Here is a 24,556-nt window from a genome sequence, read left to right on the forward strand (position 1 = left end):
ATATTTTTAATATTTTGTTCAAGCAAAAACTGAAAGGTTTGTTTCTGGTTTTAAAATTCTTAATTAGAAAAAAATTTTGTAGGTAAAATGTGCTGGTTATGCTCTGAAGGGCATTGCATAGTACTGTCTCACATCCTGAGTGAGACTGCTCTGGCCCCAGGTGTGCCTGTCTCATCGAGGGAAAAGGGTTGGGCTTAATATGGGCTGGGACCACAACATCTGAGGTTGGTAGTGAGAAGAGCTTGTGCACTTTGCAGAGCTCTTCTTGTCAAGCAGAGCCACAGAGCACCTCACACCCTGATGACCACTCTACCTAAGCTTACCAAGTTGCTCAGGCAGGATGGGTAAGAAAGTTTTATGGAAAATGGATGGAGATAGATGTGTGGAAGAGGAAAGCAAGGACAATGACAGGAAGCCACAGCTTCTGGTCCGTTGTGCTTTGTTCGGTGCTACTCTGACCTCTGGCTGTGACAGCTGACAGCCACTGCCCATCCTCAATATGCTTCTGTCTGTGCTCACCACACAAACATTGTTTTTGTCATGGTGAGGATGTCTGTGTCACTCTGCACCTGCCCAGCACAGCCACCACCTACACCCTCCCTAGTGCAGTGATCTCTCAGGTAGGACACCCCTTCCACTCTCTTCTACAGGAGACCACTGCGGTCCAGAGCTCCCATCAGTGCCCTGTATGGGTCTTCTGAGCAAGCCTGGCTCCTTTGATGATCTTTCTTATGGGACAAATAGGGTCTGGAGGAGGAAAGGTGTCAACTACATTTCCATCCCTATTTAGTTTTATTTCCTGATTTTGACATTAACTCCAAAAAAAAAAAAAATAAAAACACCCTCACCCAACTTCCTAGTATTAAAAGAAACCCCACATTTCCTCCTTCCTTAATACATGCGCACAAAACCCTCAGTACTTTTTAATGTTTCAACAGACAGTTAAATATTTTTAAGTCACCATGAATCAATATGATTAGCCAAAACAGGTCTTGAGCAATGTTTTCATGAGGAATTCTCTGGATCCCCAAAGCAGGAAATGTCTGAGATTCCTCAAGAACAGCAGTATTAGGAGAGGAAGGTGATGATACTCAGTCTGCACCTCAGCTTTTGTTATAGAGATGACAAAGGTTTCAAGGCAGCTTAAGTTTGAGGTATTCTGGGTTTTGATGTAAGTTTTAGACCTCACATGCTCCAAGAATTAAATTCTAATAATTTGCCAGAAAGTTTTTTTTAATTAGGAGGAAAGGGGAATTGGAAATAGCAGCCCTGACTTGAATCCTCATATATTTTTTTCCTTTTATAAATTTTTAATTATATACCTGGTTCCATATGATATGATATGCTGGGTAGGGTGAGAGAAAATGAAAATAAAAAAAATACAGGAGAACAAAAGCTTCTCACTCACTGGACAATTCTGTGTAATTTACAAAGCAAATTCCTCAAGTCGGAGTCTCATCTGTGGGGATTTTCCACTTTCACAGTCTTGAGGAGTGCAGAGGCTATTGCACATCAGCACACACTGACCCCCACAGAGAACAGAACTGTCAGATAAGAGGTTGCTTTTTTTTCTCTCAAGCTCCCACAAAGGTACTCAGTGCACAGACCAGTGTTTGTATTACACTGTGAAGGGAAGGATTTCAGCCAAAAGAAGCTGGCAGCCATGGCTTTTTAATGAACCGTGTGCTGACAGGCCTGGTTGTGAGCTGTTACAGATGTGCGCCGGACAGTCTAATGAGATGCAGGAAATTCAGGAGGCTAAAAAACCTCTTTCCATTTTCTGGTAGTAGGATCAAAATCTCTTGTCTTCTACCTGGCATAGCCAAGCAAGGGCTAAGTTCACTGCCCTTAAAAAAAACAAACATTACCATCTGGGGTAAAGGCACTGGTGCATGTTGATTGCCATAAGGAGGAATAAATGAGTGGCTGAGTCACTAGTCAAGAATGAAAGCACAGGCAGGACAGGATTTTGCAGTGGCACATTAATTATAGTAACATTTTCTGTGATTCCCCTGCTATGTAACCACAGATGCAGGAACATGAGTGGGTGCTGCAGTGAAAGGAGATGGCCAGGATGAATGATAAGGCAAGTAAGGGAAAACAAACCCTTAGTGACATAACAAAACACCTGAAAAATTCTCAGTCCTGCAGAGTGGGGTCTTCAGCTGATGTGTCTGGTGTTGAAGAGGCACCTTTTCTCAGTGCGGAGGAGTGCTCTGATATTTCTCTTAGAGCATGAGTCAGACACAGGAGCTGCCAAAAAGCCATGCCAAGTCCTGTTCTCAGTTTCATGGGCCGACAACAATATGGCATGTGAGCAGATAGTATCTCAGCACCAACTGAGACATCAGAGCAGCTGTGGGCTGCTCTGTGCAGCTCTGCAGCTCCTCCATTTCACCTCTGAGCTCTCTCTGAAGTTTGATTAGCAACTGGATTCCAGATAGTATTGCTAATTGTCAAATCTGCAAATCAACCAGAGCAATGGTAAAGGTCTGCTTTTACTGTTATTTGACAGATAAAAGTTATTCATAACTAACTGATGAAGTACTAGCCAGCAGATGCCCCAGTTTACTTGCCTTTTTTTTTTTTCAGATGGACAGGCTTAGGTATAAAAAAAGCATAGACAAGAACCTATGAAATGAAACAGGACACTTACACAGACCTTCCCCAGCACAGCTAGGTCTGACAACATTTGCTACAACTATAAAGCTACATCAGACAGGCAACGCTGACATCTATTGGTACACAAGCTATGTACTGATCTCTGCTTGTTTATTCTGTGGCAATATTTTTAGCTGTGTTCACCATGCCCTGAGTGTGTGTGCCATGCTGTGCAATAGTATGCTGCCAGTCTGGGGCACAGCCCTAGAAGCTGGCAGGGCTGCCCAGTAAAGAGCTTCTTGGATAACTTCTCATTAGTACACAGAAATTGAGTCTCTATTGTGAATGGCCTATCCTCTTTGTACAACATGAACTGTAGAGATTCCATTCTGCAACCCCTGCTCATCATGAATCCCCTCTTCTTGGTGTGTTTTTTATTTTTTTAAACACAGTTCCACTTGTGTAAACATTTGTAGCAAAAATATCATCCTGTGACAAGTTGCATTATGTGAAGAGGGGGAAGGGACTTCAAGAATTTCTTTGCTCTTGAAAATCCATTGGTTCTCCAAGGGTCAGGAAGTTAAAAGCAAACTACTAGTTTGCTACTCTCTTTCACTGTAAAGTCCTTGAGGCTGTAAGTCCAGCCCCAGGGAACTATAGTGAACTTCAACCTCCAGGTTTCCCAGCCGATAAAGCAATTGCCAGGTTCTGAGTTTTGAAAGTCCTGGGTTAGTGTTTTCAGATTACTTGACTTGCCACACCCATATGTTTCAATGTGACAAAACTTAAATCACAGGATTAAATTTTCTGAGGAAGAGTCCCAGAGAGTTTTGCAGTCCCCTCCTGTGTTGCATCTAGTTGCCAATAAGCCTGTGCACTGAGAGGATAAGATTTTGTCAAGGTAGTAGTTAATGTGTGGGCATTAGAGACTTTATCTCTTTCTCCTTGCCTGGCTGTAGACAATAACCATGTGGTTTTATTCCCTTTCTTACTTACCATTACAGTGTTCTCTCAACTTTTCTGATTTAGAGTGGCGTGTTTTAAGTGTTCTGAGGTTTGCTTTTAACTGAAGCTGCCTGCTTAATGAATAGCCAAAATCATTATTCTCACTGAGTATGTGGTTTAATAACTACTATTAACTCCGGGTGATCTTTCTTTTTTCCATAATTATACCTAAACTGTGTAGTTCAATGCAAGAGGATAAACTGAGTTCCTGGAATAAACTATGCTTGACTATTTCAGAAGCACTGGTAAGTCAAATTAAATTTCCTATTTTACTATGTTTGTTACAATTTTTTAAGACTTCTTTCAGTGAAATTATTTTCTGATTATTTCAGTTGCAAGTAATTTACCTAGTGTCATGTGGCTCTGAAGAGATGTGGGGAAAAGCTTAAAGAACAATGTGTTTTAACCAAGAGACATAGGTTTGCTTTCATTTTGCCAGCAAAAAAGCCTGGGAAAAAGAGAAGGGATCCTATAAAACTGATTTTTAAATGGATATTAATTTATATTTTACCTGTTTCTTGTAATAAAGTGTTGCCAAATTTTCTTGTATGAATGAGTTTCAGGTTTCTCACATCTAAGTTAGCTGTCTGTAAAGAAACTTAAACTGACTAAGATTGCACATCATGAACTTTATGAAATCTTGTGTAACAAGACTGTGAGAAGACTGTATTTCCATTGCAGTCTCAGTCATTGCTGTCGCCCAAGGAGAAGTGGTAACCGATGCATTTACTGCTAAAGACTAATAAAATAGAGCACAAGCAGAGACAAAGGCTTTCCTGTGTAGCAATGCAAGGAACTCCCCACTGAGCAGTCAGGTCAGGAAACCTGTAACATCAGTGCTATCCTGGATGAACGGATTTATGCATGTAGGAAATGATAATGCCTCCTGGGTGACAAGTTTTTCCCTCTTTTCATGAGCAATCATCCTGCTAGATACCATCTCACTAAAGAGTCCCTGGAATCAGAGATGAAGGCAAAGGAGGGCAAATTCCCAGAGTTTTTCACAAAGCTTCATTCCCTTCTTCTTTTTTGTATTAAAATTAAAATATTGCTTTTATCTGAGTGTTTTCTACAGATCTCATAACTGGTTGTATTTGTGAATCTCAACATGTAGGTTTAAAAGGTATCTCCTAGCTGGAGGCTTTTGATTCTGACTGTAAACTGAGTCATTGTTTTAGGAGTTACAATGATGTATAGGGTGGTCCTGTGGTGTAAAGGAGAGCACTCTGGACTCTGAATCCCAAGGACCTGAGTTCGAGTCTCAGTGGGGACCATCCACTGGCAGTTCAATGCCTCCCTGCCATCCGATCCCATCAGATCTCAGATGCTCAGCAGAGTCAGCCCCAGTTAGTACCAGGTGCTGTAGATAGTCCCAAGGACTTTACTGTCACTGTCCAAGCTCACTTGGCTGTGGCAGATGGACCTTAGGACTTAAATGGTGGGGCCAGTTCTGTGCACACTGTGCCTCACCTTAAAAATCCACTGTGCAGGCTGGAAGGGCACACCCACGTGGGGAGAGCCCTTCCCAAATCTTCATTCACGAAGTCTGGCCATACATACAATGACATATACAGATTAGATGATCCACTGTCATAAAGCAAAGGGAAGAAGCCAGAGTTAGCAGGGTACCTTGTTAATGTCCTACATTCCTTATAAAATGTCCATTAAACAGCAGCATTTTCTTCATCAGTTAAAAAGATAAGCTTGGCCTTTAAAAGTCTCTCCAACTGTCTGGCTGCAAAGACAAGCTGCAATTCAGAAAAACACCTCTTATTTCCTCCTTGCCCTCTTTCTTACATGTGTCCTTCCTTGATAAGCCTGTCCAGCACAGTGTTGCTTGGAGAGCCATCAACCAAACCATCCAGTCACTAGCATAAGGATTAGGGAGACTAGACAGTAAAATTAATGTTGAAGAAGTACTAACATGGAAACAAATGTGAGGAGAAAAAATCTCCACAGAATAAAAGGGTAGTTCCAGAGCTTTTCTACTTCGCTCCAAGTTTAACTTGGTGTTTTTTCCTCGGTTGTCAAAACTACTCCTCACAGAAACAGTTTTCTGAGTTGGAAGGGACCCACAATGGTCACTCCAGCCACAGGACTCATCCCACCAGGTTTCTCTTATGCCAGTGATGTCAAATCTCTGGGACTGGGCCAAAGCTTCACTCTCCTCTTATTTGTTTCTCATGCTATGTGCATTGGTGTAAAAACATTTCAGGTTATATTCATCCTTGGGCTAACATAAAATTCTCACCAGAAACTTTCAACAAATCCTCAATTACACACTGAAAGCATGTGACATTCCTCTGATGCACACAGAACATCCTTGATTGGCTGCCTCTGGGCAGAATCACAGATGCCATTTCTTTTCCATAGCAGTGATTATCCAAGGTGAGCCCATGAGCTACCTGACCATGGTCATTTCCATTTCTGTGCTGTCTGACCCCTTTATGATTCTGGCTTTCCTACATACATGACATCATCAGCTTCCTGGAAAGCTGAGACAAGGTAATAACTTAGTAGTTATGCAATGCCTACGTTATGCAGTCATGATGGAGGCAATTATACACTATGGCCTTGCTGCTTCTTTCATTTTCTATCTCTGGGTCTTGAGAACTCCCTGATAGTTGTTTTAATTTTTTTTTTCAGCATCCAAATCTGCTTGATTTGACATTATTGTCACTTTATCCTTATGATTCTGACATCTAAAATACAATTAAATTTGATGATAAATATATTTTTCTCTTCTTGCAGGTTCTTTGTTCACTTGTAGTATCTTTTTTTAGATGAATATTTGCCCAAAGGATGTTGAATTCTTGGTAACTTTTGCTCCTTCTACATAGAAATTCAAATAGAATTCAAATTCAATCCCTGACCTCTATAACCCAACTGAATGCACTGAATATTCAATCCAAGCTGAATAAAAATTCATAATAAACTGTTTCAGTTAACATACTTATCCTGTGAACTCAATGGAGGAGTGGATTATGAGGGTTCATAAAAGATTCCATTTGTCTCTCAGTTTTAAAAATTTATCCCATCTATTGCTAACTTTGTGTTGTCAATCATCCTAAAACTCAAGCAAATTTTTTCAAAACTAAAGTCTTTGCTCTCTTGTCATGGTTCTGAAGCATCTTCAACTACATTTTAATCTCTCTGTTGGGGATTTTGTTCCATTCCCATCTCCCTGCAGTAGAATTGAAAGTTAAGAGGTGTACCAGTTTTTCTTACTCTGCAGTGCTTGCCATTTTTTATACTGATACCCTTCCTTCTGCTATACCTCTGACTGTTCTGGTCAGCTCACAGGTGTGTCAGCTGAGGGCTTTACGTGGCCTCCTAGCACTGTTTGGATGAACATACTCTGTAAAACAATGCTGTGGAGTGGTGGTGTGGTTTTATTTGCTTCTAGACATAAAGCACATAAAGCACAGAGATAAGGAAATGGATATCTGAAGGTGCAAACGGTCTCAAGAGGCTGCTTGTAAGGGATACTTCAACTCTGAAATTCACAGTGTCAGAGGACACTCTCATCGGTGCTAGTGGGACCCTCAACTATTGTCATTAGTGAAGGTTCAGGGCCAAAAAAGCAATCATTACAAGTGACCCCTTGTTCACCATGTGCAAAGTCAGCAACTTGGCTGGAGGACTTTGGTTTAAATTTGGGCTTCCTGGCATAGATAGCATAACATGTTACATCTGCCAGAGGAGATGGCAGGCAGATGGTCTTTTTCCATGTTTTTCTTGTCAATCTCTAAGAGGTTACTCTCATAATGTTTTGCATCAGTTCATTCAATATGTCTTTTGCTATGATTTTTGCAACACTATTATTTCTACCTTTATACACAATCTGAATAATTGCATTTTTTCAAATTAACATTTGCATTAATAAAGTGGAGATGGTATGCCTGCAGCTATCACAACATAGTAAAGGAAGAATACCCAAGTCAAAAATAGACTCTTGCGAAATACTCTCCCATGGCAAAGGGCAGGAAATTGGTTGCAGTTGAACTAATATTTCTCTTGAAATGATCTGTAGCTGCCATTTGCTACACAGCTTATGCTCATCCCCAGACAATTCCAGACGCCTTTGGAAAACCATCTGAAACTTTGTGCTGCACTGCCTATATATGGTGTGATTTTTCATGCTTGTAGCTTTTCGGTACAGAAGAAATGTGTGTCTTTACAGGAGTGATGTAGAAAGTGCCTATTGCTTAAATGACTCATTTATAGTATTTCCCCTTTCTGAGTGAAGAGTAAAGGAAGTGAATCCCAAATCAGGGAACTTGCATCCAACTTGTAAATTCTTCTCTCTTGGATCTTTTAAATAGATAAACAGAGGCAAAATCACACAAAACCCCATGCATGACCCAGTACGATATAGACTACCATACAGGACATAAGGCTTGAAACAATTTTTGGAAGCAAATATCATGTTCACAGATATAACTGAAGCTTGATTTGCTAGTCGATGCAAGATTACAGATGAAATAGTGATGTTTACAATGTAGCCAATATAAAACTTTCTATAATGGCATCTACTTATGTTAAGATGACAAATAGTAGAGAATTACCTTCTTGTTATCAAAATACATTCAAGTTTAAGCTCCAGTGCTCTTCCATGAAAATGCACAAGGCGGTTGTTCACTCTGTGACCATTTGAAATATATGAACATATATGTGTATGTATATGTACATAATCACTTTCTAGTTGTTACGTGCATGCATATTCATACACCTAAAGCAGGCAAACTATGACCTAACGACTTGATTAATCTGGTACCAGATTGCCCTATCATATATATTAGTGTGAGTCAGAGATGAAAGATCATAAAATGGATGAAAAAGTTCTAACTGAAACAAGAGAAGAAAATGTTTATGCTAACCTAGTGAATCTCCTGTTATAATATTCAAATATCTTCCTTCCTTGCAAATCAATTTACACAAAGATCAATATTGAATAGAAGCTGGGAGTTGCTTCATGTATGTTGTGGAGTTTTGTGTGATTGTCTATAAATCAGTTTATCTCTAAAGTTTAGCTTCTCTCTAAACTCAATGAAATGAAAACCAAGGAGTGCAAAGGCACACTGAGAGTAGAGAAATAAAGACCAAAATGTAGTAAGAACAAAATCCAAAGATACAGAGTGGCTGAGTGAATGTAGCAGAAAAGTTAGACAGACATCGGAGAGGTGAAGGGGGTTGTATGCCATTCCCAAGTGGGTCACATCTGCCTCCCTGCAAATCCGGTGAAATACATGAGGAAGGAGGCCTGTGTGCGCGCGCGTGTGTGACTTTAAACCAAATAATGATTTTCTGCAGCCACCTTGTGTCGAAAATGGAAATTGCAGCTCTCAAAATTCTTGTAAGCCAGTGCCCTGCTTCAGCAAGGTGCTTCACCCGAGGGACTTGAGGCTCATAATTTTTGCTGCTGCTGCCAGGGAACCTGCTCTCACGTGGGAAGTTATCTCAGTGGGGAAACACTCTGAATGAGGGTGGATTTGCACTGATATTCAGTTTCTAGGACAAAATGTCACATTGTGAGAAAATGTCACATAGCAGGAAAACATTAAGTTTAGATTCAATTTCCTTGCAGCTTGAATTTTGCTGAATCTAATGGGATCCTGCCATTTACCTTAATACTCAGATCCTGTTAAATACTATTTTTGGAGGGCAAAAATATACAAATCTTATAGCCTTCTGTGTTAGGTTGAGCTGGCAAAATGCCAACTGCTTAATAATGAGTCAGAGTCTTTCACTGAGAAAAGGGAGGGGAAAAAACCCTTAAAACACGTTTATGTAGTTATACAGAAAAGAGAAAATTAAAAGTAAACTACAATATAACACACACCTACACAAGTTAGATATAACAACAGTCCTCTGTCTCCCACCAAAAACAGATCCCATTACTCCGGATCAATAAAGCACCTTAAAAGATACTCAGCAAGGAAAAGAAAGAGTGAATAACAATAAAATGTTTACTTCCCTGAACTAAAACGAAGTGCAACATAGGCTCACCACAGGAGGACAGCAGCAGCATGTCCTGTCTCTACTTCGGCCATGATGGGAACGGGCCAGGCACCTCCTACACTTACTTTTATACTTGAGATGACATCAGAATGTGGTATGGAATACCACTGGCCAGTAGGAGTCAGCTGTCAGCTGGCCCGACCCAGCTCAAGTCAGCTGGTAATCTAAGGCTTACTCTGAAAACTAAAGCCTAAATTTAGGCCTAGCTAAACCCATAACACCTTCTTTTCCAAATAGGCTGGCATTGCTGTTGAAAGAAGAAATCCACAGAAATCAGGGGTCAGAAACCCAAAATGGCTATTGAAAGAGCTTTAGTGCGCAATCCCAAAAGTATTATTAGATTCCAGTGCATCTGCTCCAGTTGCAGGCAACAAGGTACTAGCTCACACTGGACTAGGAAAACTAAGTTCTTTGTCATTGATATAACCCTCCTTTCTCTTTTCTCCAATCATGCATTTAATTTAAATTCAGAGAGAAGACACGAGTGACAGTTATCATTTTCCATGACAGCTTTGTAATAAAGACAAGAATTATTTCCCATTTAGGGCAAAAAGCTGTCTGCTGTTCTTCTGTAACAATATTCTTATCTCTTCCACTTCACCACCACTGAAGTAATGATTTCCATTTGGCTCATCTACCTGGGGGCTGGGTGGGCACCATGTCATAGCCATCACAGCCACTGCAAACACCGCAGACAGCTTAACTGCTCTGAGTGTTTAACTCTCAATAGTTCACTAGGAGGAAAACTCAGTCAGACACATTTTGGAACAAGTCTTTTGTCTCTCCTGTTTGCTCACAGAGGCAGGCTGTAGGTACCAACTTTTATGTTTTATTCCTGGAAATTTGGGATCTGCACTTATGTGAGGTGAATAGCTTTCTGCCCTATATTACCAAATTATAAACCATTTTTTTGTGTGGCACTGGAAGCCCAGAGCTGCCCATTTAAGGCAAACACATTGCCTTCAGCCAGATAATGCTGAGGAACATTTAACAGTGGCAAATAACTGGGATCGTGCTGTTAGAATTGGTAACATGAGAAGCAGACATGTTCTTTACCAGTGAGCCAGTCTCTGTGGAAATGCTCCCAACTTTGTACCTTATGGCTGGGCTTTTCAAAAATATTTTTAAAGGACATACTCCAAGAAAACCAGAAGCAACAAAATAAACCAAAAGAAAAAGCAGGCTCCAGCCTGCCAGGGAAAGGAACAGGTTGTATTTTAAGTCAGTTGTGAGAGAATCATGGATCATGGGGATATTTGGCAAATGAGATCAATGAGATGAACAGCTGTATCAATAAGACAAATTAGAGAAATTACTCCAAACCACCAAGCAACAGGGGACACGAATTACAGTTTGGTATTTTGTTTACAGGCCAGGTAAGGTTAAACTACTACTATTATTGCTCATTGGCTTTCCACTGCTCAGACTGCAGATGTAATAGTGGGCATTGTGGATGGCGCAGTGGTTGAAATGGGAACACACACAGAGCTGATGGAGAAAAAGGATCCATGTTATTCACTTGCAACCTCACAGGTATATTTATTTTCATTGCTATTATTACTTGCATAAAGATAGAATGCAGGATGGATATATCATGGATGAAATCCCCACAGGGCCATATTTTAGATATGGGAGCTGGAAATATGACCATGCATAGATGCATTTGTTACTCAGCAATTTTACAAATGCTGGTTTCTTTTATGCACCACAGTGAATTTGTTTATTTCTGAATGGCTCAGGTGACCTTTAAAAGACAGCTTGGCTCATGAATCATGCATAATTGGGCATGTGCTTTAAGGTGACACAAGCATAGATGTAGACACACCAAGTAACCTAATAGCTTGCCAGTGGCCATCAGCAGGAAAACCCTTTGGTGCTTTCAGTGCTGTCAGTGATGCCAGGTACTGAGATACCTCCAAAATCAACTCACCTCCAAGTAAGTTTGCACCTCTTTAAATCATTATTTCGCTATCTCCTGGCAACGATTTTGCCTGCAATCTCAATTAGAAGTGTGGGTGAAGGTTTCCACAGTTTAGAGTGGGCTGTAAAGACAAAAGCACCAGCTGAGGCAGTACCACTGAGCCCTACCTGTACTGTAGGAGCCAATTGGGGAAAAAAAAAAAAAAGCAAGAGAAGGACCTAAAAATCCTGCCAGCCAGCACCTTTTTTGTGCAGATACGACCTTTTTCCCATGCTGGTCTACCTCTAACAGCAAAATGAAAAGTACAAATGAAAGCATAGGAAAAACAGAGAGGCCAAGTACGGGCAGGTTCTCCACTACTCCATCTAATGAGGTTTGGGCAATTGCAACTCTGACAGGCAGAAAAGTGCTGGCAGCATGGATAGGAGAGAGATGATATCTTGACCTAGCACATTGTCAGTTCACATACTATTTGCAGGAGCATAACTTGAGACAATTCTGTTTAATACAAGCAAGGTAAAATGGACAGTAAAAGCAGTGGCACTGGATTTCCAGGGGTTACTAAAGCACAGTTTAAAAGCTGTGTTCTGGAAAATTACACTAAACACATACTTATATGCCCCTGCCCGGGAATGCCATGTAAGCATGTAATGGCATTTAATGGATGTGGCTCTGCCATGGCTGGCAGTGTGCTGTGGTCAGGAAGTCTTTCAGAGATACTGTCTAAAACCAACTGACTTAGATATTTAAGTGAGGGAAAGGTGGACAGAATTAGAAGGACTCGCAAAGGAAATTACTGCAAAATTTTAAGGGTGAAATCTATTTGACATTGATCATAGCTTTGGTAACCTGTAGATACTGACAAAGATGCACATGCAAATTGCAGCAACCACCAAACACATGTCCGCATTAAAAAAAAAAAAGTCTTCAGTGAATGTAAGAATCTATTGTTTGCTTGCAAACTTTGTAATTTGAAAAGGTGCTAAATAATTATTTCATTGTAGTCAATGGATACTTGCAGGAACCTTTCAAAAGCACACAGAATCAACCTCTCTTAGGAAAAACAAGAGCAGTTTTCCTAGGGCTTGAAAAAACATTTGCCCTTTTTTGTACTGTAGATTTATATATGGATTTCCTGATGACTGAGAAAAATGTTTATATTTTTACATAGCATCATAGAATTGTTAAGGTTGGAAAAGACATCTAAGATCATCTAAGTCCCATAAGCAATAGTTTTTAGAAATTTAGCTAATTTTGTGAGATGGATAAATCTAAAACTGAATAACAGATCACTTACATGAAACTAGAAACTAGTCCACTTTTCACAGATATAGTGACCAACACAATACATTTCTGATTCATTGAATTTTTTTCATGTCTTATGCTCTTTGAAGTAGTTTGAATGGATGTTACTAATTTGAGGAACCAATGACAACAGAAGATTCTAAGGGTGGATCAAGCATCAACAACTTGAAACACAATAGAGCAAATGCGATATTATGCTCTGTAATAAGAAGATGAAGAGTCAGCCCCTCAAAAAGTAGTGACTTACACCAGCTAAAAGGTCTAGGAGTCTCACTGAAACCTAAAATAACTAGCAGGAAGAGTGTAAACATTTGTTGAACAGCTTAACTGTGGATTCTCCATCTTTGGAGCTGGTGAAGACTTAAGCAGTGAGGCCCCAAGCAGCTAACTCTGTGCGCAGGGTGGACAGGATGACCTCTGGAGATTCCTTCTGACCAACAAGGTTCTGTGAAATTATGACAGTTAGTGATAGATTCTCCATACCACTTCCCCTTTCATACTGACATCACTTCTTCAGAGAACTATTTATGTAGTGATCAGGAGGACTGTTTCCTTTTTCTAAAATTAATGTGATGATACAGCACAGTTATTAAGGTGGCTTCTGTTGCTACTTGTGGTCCTGAAACACCACTATGGAATGAATCAAACCTGTGTCCTCATCCTTGTTCTCTGCTACTTCAGGATTCTCCTGTTTGATTACTCCTGCAGGTGCTAAAAACAACATTCAGATGTGTTTATCTTAAAAAGTAGAAATAACTGCAATTTCAAAATATTTTTAATTTATTATTTCTGAAGATAGTGAAATTAAACAAATACGAATGATTATTTATTGGCATGTGAGGACCGATCACAATTTGAAAGGTGCCAGGTCCCATTTTTCATCATGCTCGTTGAAGGTGTAACAATAAGAAATTACTTTTATTCCCATAATTTTATTGTTTAAATAAATTCATTAAAGTGAGCTGGTAAGTACCTTTAACAATCTTTGATTATCCACACCACTGGGAAATATCACTTAGGATTGCTTCTTAGATTGATCCTTTATTAAATATTATTACCAACCCTTCTCTGATCTTTAAACCCATAGCTTAAAAAGGATATGGCTTTGGTTTCTGCAACAGTCTTGAATATGGTCATGCTTGGCTCAGGAAAAGAATGACTTGGTCCTACTACTTAAAATAGTTGTCTACATAGTTTCTCGATGGTATAGTGAGTCCTAGCGCATATATGGCCCATTTCCCATTTACAAAGCATGAAGAATTAATGACTGTGCATTTACAGTATATTTGTGAATACATTTTCCAAGGACACTTTGCTATATCTCAGGATCACAGGAGGCTTTTGCTCATATTTTTTATTCTTACAAGTGAATCCTTGGAATCTATGTCTTTCAGTTGTTGTGTTTATATTGCTAAATTGTTCCTTTCTCTAGCATCCCCTAGGTGCAAACAGAAGTGCTTCTGAACAGAGGGAGACTCACAGCCCCAAATCTGAACTATTGTGTGATTCTATCTGGTCCAACTCTTGCTCAAAGCAGAGAGAACTGTGAAGCTAGGTCGGGTTACTAAGGGCTCTTGAACAGGTAAGTCCTGAATAGTCCCAAGTTTGGCAGACCCCCAGCCTCTCTGGACAGCCAGAGATAGTGCTTGACCACCCCACCATGAAGAGTGTGCTCCTCTTATTGAGGCAGAACTTCCTTTCTGTGGCTAGCATATTTTGCCCGCCATCTTTTTGCTGTGCACGTCTCTAAGTCCCCAAGTCCTGAGTTATGAGCTCACCAAAGGTTTTACTTTAAAAACATACAAAACTACAATACCCACCCTCCAGACATGTTCGAAGGGCCTCCAGTTCCTTTAACACCTTAAAAGGAAGCACAAAGGAGAAACTGCACGTGTTTTCTCAGGAGGTACTTCACTGGTAAACTTTCAGGAAATAAGAGATCTTGGCAAAAGTTTAAAGGGTAACATACAGCAAAAAAGAATTCCACAAAGCATTGACTTAGCACAAGCTAACATATACGACTTAGCAATATCCAACCCATTCTGTCCCAAGTTACCCAGAATATTAAGAAAAGAGATTAAGAGGAGTAAAGAGAGAGAGAGGGGAAAAAAGACCAAATCATATAGCTTCCACTGGAGAGCCCTGTGCAGCTTCAGCGTGGCCAGCTAACAGGGCTCAAGAGGCTTCAGCAGCCCACGTTGCTGCGTTTTTTGCTTTGCCCCCAAGTCCGCCCCTCCACGGTGGGACTCCGGGGCCGAGCGCAGCGCTCTCGCTGTGCTGGGGCTGTGCCGGGGCTCCGGGGGGCGAGCGTGGGCTGCCTTTGATGGGCAGCTCTTCCGGCCGTACCGGAGGCTCCGAGGGGCTGAAGTGTGGCGTAGGGTATCACCTCACCTCCGTTACTTTCACCCTGTCCCTTCCCTCCCACGCACCCCCACTCCCACCCCCGCCCCCCGGACACTTGAGCTGATCAAACCCAGTGTCTCAGAACTTCCGAGAATAGTCTGACTCCAGCTCCTCTGTATCTTCATTACCTAGTCGTAGACAGCAACCATGATACCTCTTTTCTCCAAAATGAACAAATCCATTTCTCTCAGTATCTCAGTAGCTTCTTATACACAGTGTTCCAGAGCCCTTTTTGCAGCCTTCTGCAGGGCTCACTTCAGTATGTCAATGCTTTTTTCTTTTTCCTTTCCTTTTTCTTTCCCCAGTAGGAAGCCCAGGGTTTGCCACAGTGCTTCTGACAGGCTCCCAGTTTCTGAATAGAAAATAGTCACCCTCCCTCCAACTCCTGAGTGCACTCCACTAATCACTCCCTTGTGCTGTTGCCCCTCTTCACTGGAAGGGCACAGTGCTCGTCACATCTACCATGTTGTACAGCAGGATCCTCAGATATTTATAAAATAAGGAAGACTGATGTCCCAGTAGTGAAAAGTTGAAAACTGACAGTAATACAGTCTCACTTAGGACGGTCAAAGCCATGGTCAAGAAACCTTACAAGTATAATACAAAAGAAAAAGTATGCATAAAGAAATTTTCTACGTGGGACTAAAATATGTACCTCTATGTGCATTTAAGTGCATTTTAAATATATATACACTCAGTGTAGATAAGCCCAAAATATTTTGAGATCTAAGCAAAACTATAAGGACTGCTTATTTTGAAAAAACTACATATAATCGTTGTTTCTATTGCTGTTTTGCCCATGGAAATAGTCTGTGTAAACATAATGTGTTTCCAAAATCAGTATCCTAACTTCACCGGAGTGAACTAGTTTTATTGGTCAGTGTGTTAGGAGAAAAAGAGGAAAAAAAAGCCAAGTTAATCTTAATATAAACATTAAAAATATTCCCCCATACGTGTTGTATGTGATCTACATTCTCATTTAATTTGGGCTTCCATTTTAAGTTTTCATCTAAATATTGATCTGTGGAAAGCAATTTCCATAGAGGTACTATATATAAATGTCTGATTTAAATTGCAAGTTTCTCCATTTTTTCTAATGCAGCAGACAAACCCTATTACTCTGAAGAGTTTGATATCATAAATATTTATCCAAGCCCAGTCATGATTTGTTATAGTGAGGCTAGACTATGTCCTCAACCCTAATTTATTTCCACAGTTGCAGCTGGAGCTAATGAAGTCCATATTGTCACACTGATGATGTTCCTTTTAAATGCACATTAAACCCCAATATCTTTTACTGAGTTTGCAACACAACTGCTTTGGAAAATTTTACACTAAGTGTTCACTCTCAGTCTGGAAATAATCACTCATGTAATATTTTCTTCCATTCTCTTTTCCACTGTCAAGATTGTGACTGAGAATTATATAAAATTCATGAACTACAGCACTCTTTAGTGAGTTATTAAATCAATATTTTTTTCTTGTCTTTTAAGTTTTTGTTCACAAAAAGAATGATAATTAGGGAACTCAGAATGAAACCCTTGTCCTTTTCATTACATTGGTGATATTTAGCTAAAATAGATTTAGTTTTCACAGCCAAGGGATCATGATATGAGTGGTGAAGTGTTTGACTATTCAATTGTCTTTATCCAGTGTCTTTAATATTTACCTCTAATATTCTATTCCTAAAGGCTACTACAATAACATATATATGGCATGCAAAACCAGCAGAGTGCCTGTAAGTGTTAAAGCAGAATATAGCATGTACACGGTTGTTTTCTTTCAAGGATTTCATTATAGAAAAGTGGGTGAAATTCTAAGAACATTGTTTTGGTGTATAGAATTTAAAGTCTTCCTTAAATTTGTTGTTGTCAAGCATACTAATGAACAAAAAACTTTATTACAAAAATTAATAGGAAATATCTCTCATCACATATTACTCTTCTCCATTTCAATATTATTGTATCAACTATTACAGGGGAAAAAAAGAAAATATAATTAATACCTGAAGCTTTGGCTAATTACCTATCTTTTGGTGCACCTATCAGTCTCAGAGAAGATCTTTGCTAAGTACACCCACAACTAAATATTGTCTTCTCCCACAATTTCCCTGACCAATCATGGCACTAGAATCCAGTGGGGATGGAGTTCAGCTTCTTTTTAATAATTGGCTCAACTAATTAAACATGATGCAGTAAGTTTTTTTTATGTTTATCTGCAACATACACCATACACATACATGCACACAAAGTTTGTAAGAACCTCCACTGTTTGGCCACTGTCCCAATTTTGCTGATTAAGACACAAGACATTGTTTCTTATTTTTAGCAGTTGTAACTCTGCCTGCCAAGAGCAAATGATTAATCAGGTCCTTAAAATGACTTAACAGCTGTAAATCAAGTAGTAATTTTAAGAAGCAGAGCTCATGGACAAAATAGCTATTTCAATTGCCAGGGAGCAGAAAGATATATTTAGTCATGTCTGGATGCTAAAATTGCCTCCCTATCAGATCTTTTAGAAGGTCAAGTTGATTATTCTTCAAACTTTGTCTGCATGTTGCTCCTGAAAACATCTCACTACAACATGCACAGATTCTCTTTTTTTTTTCAGAATTTCCAGTTGTCACAGCCACAAGTCTTTTTCAACCTGGACCTTGCTTGAGAAAATAGGAGTTGTTTCCACATGTTACTGACTTTGTGTCCTGATCTTTGTTCTCCATGTCTCTCTAAGGCTCGTCACTGCCTGCTTTTCATGCTGTTGTCTGCATCCTTACTTCTGCCAAATCTATTAGCTAAGATCAAGCAAACAAATCTAGCTGAAAGCAACATTTTTTCCAGAATCACCTATGTGTTTTTCCATTTTGTATCCTAGTACTCATGATTATCCTGGAAGCAAATTTTTGGCCTTTCTGAGCACCAGGTTCAGCAGGTTTTTTCAGGGACACTTTACTGAAAACCATTTAGAAGGTATTCATGGTACACCAGTGGCATGCACTTCTGTGGGTGGGAATGACCATATTTACAAATGTGGCCAGAGGAGCAATGTAGGCCACTCACTCAGAATGGTGAATTGTTGAAGCTGGAGAAGCATTCCTGTGCATCTACTGCCCAGCAGTATTTGCCATAACCAAATTATCTGCTACAGCTGATACTCAAATGAGAGCTTAAATCATATTCTGGTTATTTTACAACAAACTTTTGTTTAAAAGGCCAGTTTCTCTGCCCAGTGGAGCAACTCTGTGGTCTTGATGGTCAGACCAATCACACCTTATGTCAAGAAAATTGACATTCTGTATTTCAAGAGCTCTGCAATGCATTCACTGCAAAGCTTTTAGTAATGATTTTGAAACTCTTCCTTTAAATTTTCAGATGACTAGAAACTTTAAAAAAAAGAGAAAAAAACCCTGAAAGCCTATTTTCCTAAAAACATATTTTTCAGACCATGTTGATGTAATTTGGACCACAACATTCTCTTAACAAGTGTAGCATGGACTGTGACACAATTGAAGTGGTCTCAGTTGAAATCAACACCTGCATCAAAATAGCCTGCTCACTGTCATTGTAAAGTTTAAACTGGAGAAATATTTTAAAAATTAAGCATTTTCCAGATCTTCATTTTGCAGTTACCTTCACTCCACTTCAGCCTTTGAATCAGCTGTATCACAATGCTGACAGACCAGGTTATGTAGTTTCTTGTTGTATCCTATACCTGATCTTCAGTTGATCCAAAACTATAAAAGTCCATCTGATACATAGGACCACCCAAAGCCCTTACACGAACATGCCATCATTTTGAAAAGGCTAATTGCTGACTTCTTTTCCTTTCAGACTACAGGTTATAGGGCAGAGTAAGAGTTATAGAAGGGAGAGAGCTCATAGGAAGAAAGAGGATATTCAGCATATAGAACTTGTAGATAATACAAAATCCAGGACATCATTAGAGTAAAATGCCACCTTTACTAAGAATGCAAAAGGTCAACTTTTTAAAGTAAGTCTGTAACTGCATCTATAATTTTACCAAGAATTAAAATTGGTTGAAAAGATACCATGGAATAATCTTATAGCAAATATAAATCAGCATGATATGACTCAAGTCAGTGGAGCTATTCCAGCTTACAGTAAGTTAAGATCTGCCCTCAGATGGACATTTGCATGCATTAATCAAGCAATTGCATGCACAAACTTATAGTTATTGTGATTTTCATGTATAAGTATTCACACTGATTAGCAAGAGCACTATTGAAGTAATGCATGGGGTGTTTTTTCATGTGCAAACATGTGTACTTGCATATACTGAGGATTTTGTTAATAATAAAGTGGGAAGGAGAGAAGAGGCTTCTTATGTATTGAATAATTTCTTTTCTTCTCTCTCTTCCTTTGCTCCTTAAGTCTGCTTTTATATAAAGATCCCCACTTTTATAAAGAAAAAGTAATACTGGAGCTTTGGGAACAAGGTTAGCCAGAGAAAGAGAAAAAAGAAATCTAACACTGTGTCTGTTTCTGGCATTTCTGTGTCAGTTTTGCATTGACATTAAATATGGGTCAGTCTTAAAGGATATTAGTCACATAAAATTTATTAGAGAGTGAATATTGAATGCAATGCATAGTGAAGCATTACAAAGAAAGCAATGAGTCACACTGGGAGAGAAAAAAGACAGGTTTTAGACCTGGGAAAGCAATCAAGGGAACCCAAAGTCTACTTGCAAGAAATTATTGCAACATGCCTGTATATCAACCCAGGCAAATTCTAATTAAGCTCAAAGGATGATGAAGCAGCAGACATTAAGCTGGGAAGTTAGGAAGTTTGCACCACAACTTTCCAAAGGATTGAATCTTCTCAGATCTTGGATTAAAAGGTGAAGCATATCAAACTTCAAGGTTCTCCAAAGTTTAAGGGTACCTGGAGGTAAGATTTCAGGCTAGCCCACTTCCAGAAAGAGCAAGGAATCAGTGAGAAGGAAGGAGACAGAATGCACAAATTAATGTATTTCAAATGAACTGTTACAAAAACCTATCCCAGACAGATAACAGATTGAATGAAACAGGAGGGGAAAAAACCAACCAACCAACCAAACAAACAAACAAACAAAACTAAAAACCAAACAAACCAACAACACCAAAAAATGCAAATAGTAAATCTGCTCATACAATTGCATTTCTCAAGAATCAAAACAACTTAAATTAATAAAATAAGGGATAGAAAAAGAAAGAGAGGAATTTGATGAAGGCAAAACATTTTGCTTTAATATTTTCAAGATGAAACTTTTTGTTTTAAAACAGTATTTTTAGTTCAAAATGAACTTCAGCTTTTCAAATATCACCCAAGGAAGGCTGAGTATTTCAAAAAAGGGAAACAAAGAAGTTTTGGTAGCACTGAACAACTTTTATAGTAATTATTTTTAATCACTCTAAAATACACACGTTTTCTGTTTTGCATTGATTTTGATCTATGTTTAATTTGCTTATTTTGTGGTTCAGCTGCCAGAATAAAAATTTTCATTATTTTCAATGTCTTTAATTCTGTATTCCTGTCTGAACTGAAGCCAGCTGATACAAATTCCTGGTATGTGTTACTTTTCAAAGGCTGGTGTTAAAATACATACCAGAATGGGAGAAGAGAAATTGTGCAATCTCAAAGTGCCCTAACAAGGCTAGTGTGATTCTGCCCTCCAAACACACCACTTCCAGCTCTGTGTGACCAGCAGTTTTATGCACATAGACAACAGATGCACACAGCTTGGGAGGGTGTTTAAAAAAAGATGGTCACAGCCTCGTTGACAGATCGCAAGGCTGTGGAGAATGACTCTGACATTCATGGCCTCTTATTTTTCTCCTCTCATTTCACCATTAGTTCTTTCTATGAGCCAGAGTATGAGACTTTGAATTAATGTAATATTTAACACCCAATAACAACCTCTGTTTTTAATTACCTGGTTATAGCTTACTAGCACAGGACTTGGAGCTGCAACATAAACATCACTACCTTTGGTATTTCTATCATTGTCTCTTTTATATATCGGTAACTGCTGATCCTTTCCATAGCATCTGTGCTTCCTGTCACAAGAATGCTATAAATGACATAAGTGCCATGGACAACCAGGATGAAAAGGGACTTACAGGCATTAGGGAAGGTAAGTCACTACCACTACAGATCTTCAGAATTTAAAGGCTCTGTGCTTGTGATGAGGCCTTGTTAAGATGTGTTCTCTATACAGTTTTTTCTTCTTTATCTGTGCAAGACTTATCACAATGGGGTCCTATAAATGAGGCTCTTGAAGCTACCACAAAAATGCATGCAAATATCAACACAGTAATACAAATTACCCAATAACTATTGTATTTTCCATATGTATTTTATGCAAACTTGATAGTACTGTCACGCATTTGGGGGTGACACACTTTACTTTCTATAAAGAGCACATCAAAACTCACAAAAATCACAAGAGAATTAAAAGACCACCCAAACACAGAGGCAACTTGTGTAACTCTTGGTGGATGCAGAGGCACATTCCCTTCCTTCCCAGACATACAACCTCAAAAAATAAGGCATTTTTTTTCCAGTACCTGAGACAGCAGCTACCAAAAAAGGTGGGGTTCCACACGAGCAGATCTGTAGCAGTAGATACTCTGTATTTAAAAAAAAAGTATTTTCAAGTTTTGACCAACCAGTCATTTGCACCTAAATGATAATTCATCACTTCTATGTCTGGTTTTCTGGTGAAAGCAGTGGAAAAGTTTAGACAATAGTATGAGTGTTCCCACTTGTGCATGCAGTCTCTGTGTGGTGCATCTAACTGTGCACAGGATCTTCCTGTGTATATGAACCACATCTACTAGGGAAGTTGTCTCATTTACAGAACTCCCTGCCTCTTCAAATGGAGATGATGTTGAGTTTTCAAAATTAATTAATGTTTCTAAATAGTGAGTATTACAGAAATGATTACGATAGAGCTGAGATAGGTGGGTCCTGTTAAGGATTCAATCTGGATTTTCTGTATTTCCTCTGTACTGAAGGACTCAGATTGAGGCTGTATCTAGTTATTCACATGAGACTGACTGTGAAGGGTGTTTTCATGCAAGTCATATAAATTAATAAACATAAATATGTCTATTAAGAGTGTGCAGATTTACACCTCCCTTCAAATCTAGGAAAATATTTCACTCTTGTAAAGATAAATCACCTTCTGAGTAGAAAGAAATAAATTCTAGTTTACATCTGTATTCTTTAAAACATCAGAGACTCTCCTAAAACTCTTCAGGTCTTGTTTCAGCAACAGCCTTCTGTGATAAAATGGGAACTTAATTTGGCCACTGAGGTTAAAGAAACAAAAAAAATTTCTATAAATACATGGGCAGCAAAAGGAGGCCTAAGGACAGTCTCCATCCTTTGCTGGATGCAAAGCATAGCATCAGGGGATGAGAACAAGGCTGAGATTCTTAATGCCTTCTTTGCCTCAGTCTTTAGTACCAAAAAGAGTTGTCCTCAGGATACCCAGCTTCCAGAGTTGGAAGTTAGTGATGGGGAGCTGAGTGAAACCCCCATAATCCAGGAGGAAATGGTTAGTTAGCTGCTATACCAGTTGGACACCCTCAAGTCTATGAGCTCAGAGAGGATGCATCTGAGAGTATTGAGGGAGCTGGCAAAAAAGCTTGTCACACCACTTTCAATCATTTGCCAGCAGCCCTGATTAACTGGAGAAGTCCTAATTGACTGGAAATTAGCAAAAGTAGTGCCTATCTATAGGAAGGATCAGAAGGATGATCCAGGGAAGTATAGGCCTGTCAGCCTCATCTTAGTACCAAGGAAAGTAATTTGCCAATATCTTTTACTATCTTATATAGCTTTAAAATCTCCTCATAAAAACTTAACAAGTTTTCAGATTATATAAAATTGGGAGAAGGATCAATATGTTGGACAATAAGACTACCATTTAGAGGGATCTAAACAGGTTGAAGAAAAGGGCTGACAGAAACCTCATGAGGACCCCATACCTGGGACAAAGTAGTTCCACATAGCAGAACAGTTTGAGAGCTGACTGGTTGATGATCAGCTTTGCAGCAAAGGACCTGGGAGATCTTGCTTGACAGTAAGTTAGGTGGTATGACCTGGTGGTGACCAAGACTAACCATATGATGGTCATCATTTACAATACTGTACCAGTTGAGGAAAACCTATACAGTACTTGAAAGGGCACTCCTGGAGTGTTGTGTTCGATTTTAGGGTCCCCATCAGCAGTTTAACATAATAATAGAATCATAGAATGGTTTGCATTGGAAGGAACCTTAAGGGTCACCTAGTTCCAACCCACTGCAATTGGCAGGGACACCTCCCATTAGACCAGGTTGGTTAGGGCCCCAACCAACATGGCCTTGAACACCACCAGGGATGGAGCATCTATAACTTTTCTGTGCAATCTCTTCCTGTGCCTCATCATTGTCATAGTAAAGAATTTCTTCCTAACATCTAATTTAAACCTACTCTCAGTTTGAAGCTATTGCCCCTTGTTCTACCACTACAGTTCCTCATGAAGAGACCCTTTCTAGATTCCTTGTAAGCCTCCTTCAGATACTGGAAGGCTGCTAAGAGGTCTCTACATAACCTTCTTTCCTTCTGGCTGAACAGCCCCAACTTTCTCAGCTTGTCTTGATAGGGGGAGTACTCCAGTCCTCTTATTAACTTCATGGCTGTCCTCTGGACTTGCTCCGTCAGTTCTGTGTCCTTCTTATGCTGGGGGCACCAGAACTGTATGCAGTATGTTAGATTAAGTGTGTTCTGGAAAATGAGAAAATATGCAGAAAAACATTCAGAAGCATAATCTGACCATTGTAGAGTGGTTCCTAAGTCAGACGTAAAGAGCACTATGTATAGAGTTCACAAACAGCACAGCACTCAGTGGTTGCTGGGTAGCTGAGTTAAGACAACAGGTTGATTCAGTAGATATCTTGAATGAGCTTCACAAAACACAAAGCATGTAGGGAGAAGGGCTACAGTGTAATGTTGCTTTCCTCTGTAAGACGACAGCAAGGTATGCAATATCTCTAATATCTTTAGTCCATTTAAACCTACACACTGCCAACTATCATACAAATCAGAGGCAAATCTAGATGTTTGATGAATTTACCTTTCTCTATGTTGTTTGAAAAAGAAAAAAAAATAATCCACTTGCCACCTACACCTTCAAAACCAGATGCAAAACAAAGGAGCAAAGCCATTACTAAAATTTCTGTTTTCTGAATTCTCTTTAAAGGCATATTTTAGCAATACAATTTCATACTTCTTTTTTAAAAATATAGGAGTGTT

The 24,556-nt window shown here is 39.3% G+C and overlaps 1 long non-coding RNA gene across 1 annotated transcript; it reads left to right on the plus strand.

Annotated features, from left to right (window-relative positions):
- The first annotated feature begins 3,211 nt into the window (after nt 1–3,211).
- Nucleotides 3,212–21,380, plus strand: LOC139674066 (uncharacterized). Its single transcript, XR_011698263.1, has 3 exons — nt 3,212–3,851; nt 14,286–14,435; nt 21,298–21,380. It is a non-coding gene; the product is annotated as an uncharacterized lncRNA (long non-coding RNA).
- The last annotated feature ends 3,176 nt before the right edge of the window (nt 21,381–24,556 follow it).

The sequence above is a fragment of the Pithys albifrons genome, chromosome 7 (assembly GCF_047495875.1).
Source record: "Pithys albifrons albifrons isolate INPA30051 chromosome 7, PitAlb_v1, whole genome shotgun sequence".
Classification (NCBI taxonomy): domain Eukaryota; kingdom Metazoa; phylum Chordata; class Aves; order Passeriformes; family Thamnophilidae; genus Pithys; species Pithys albifrons.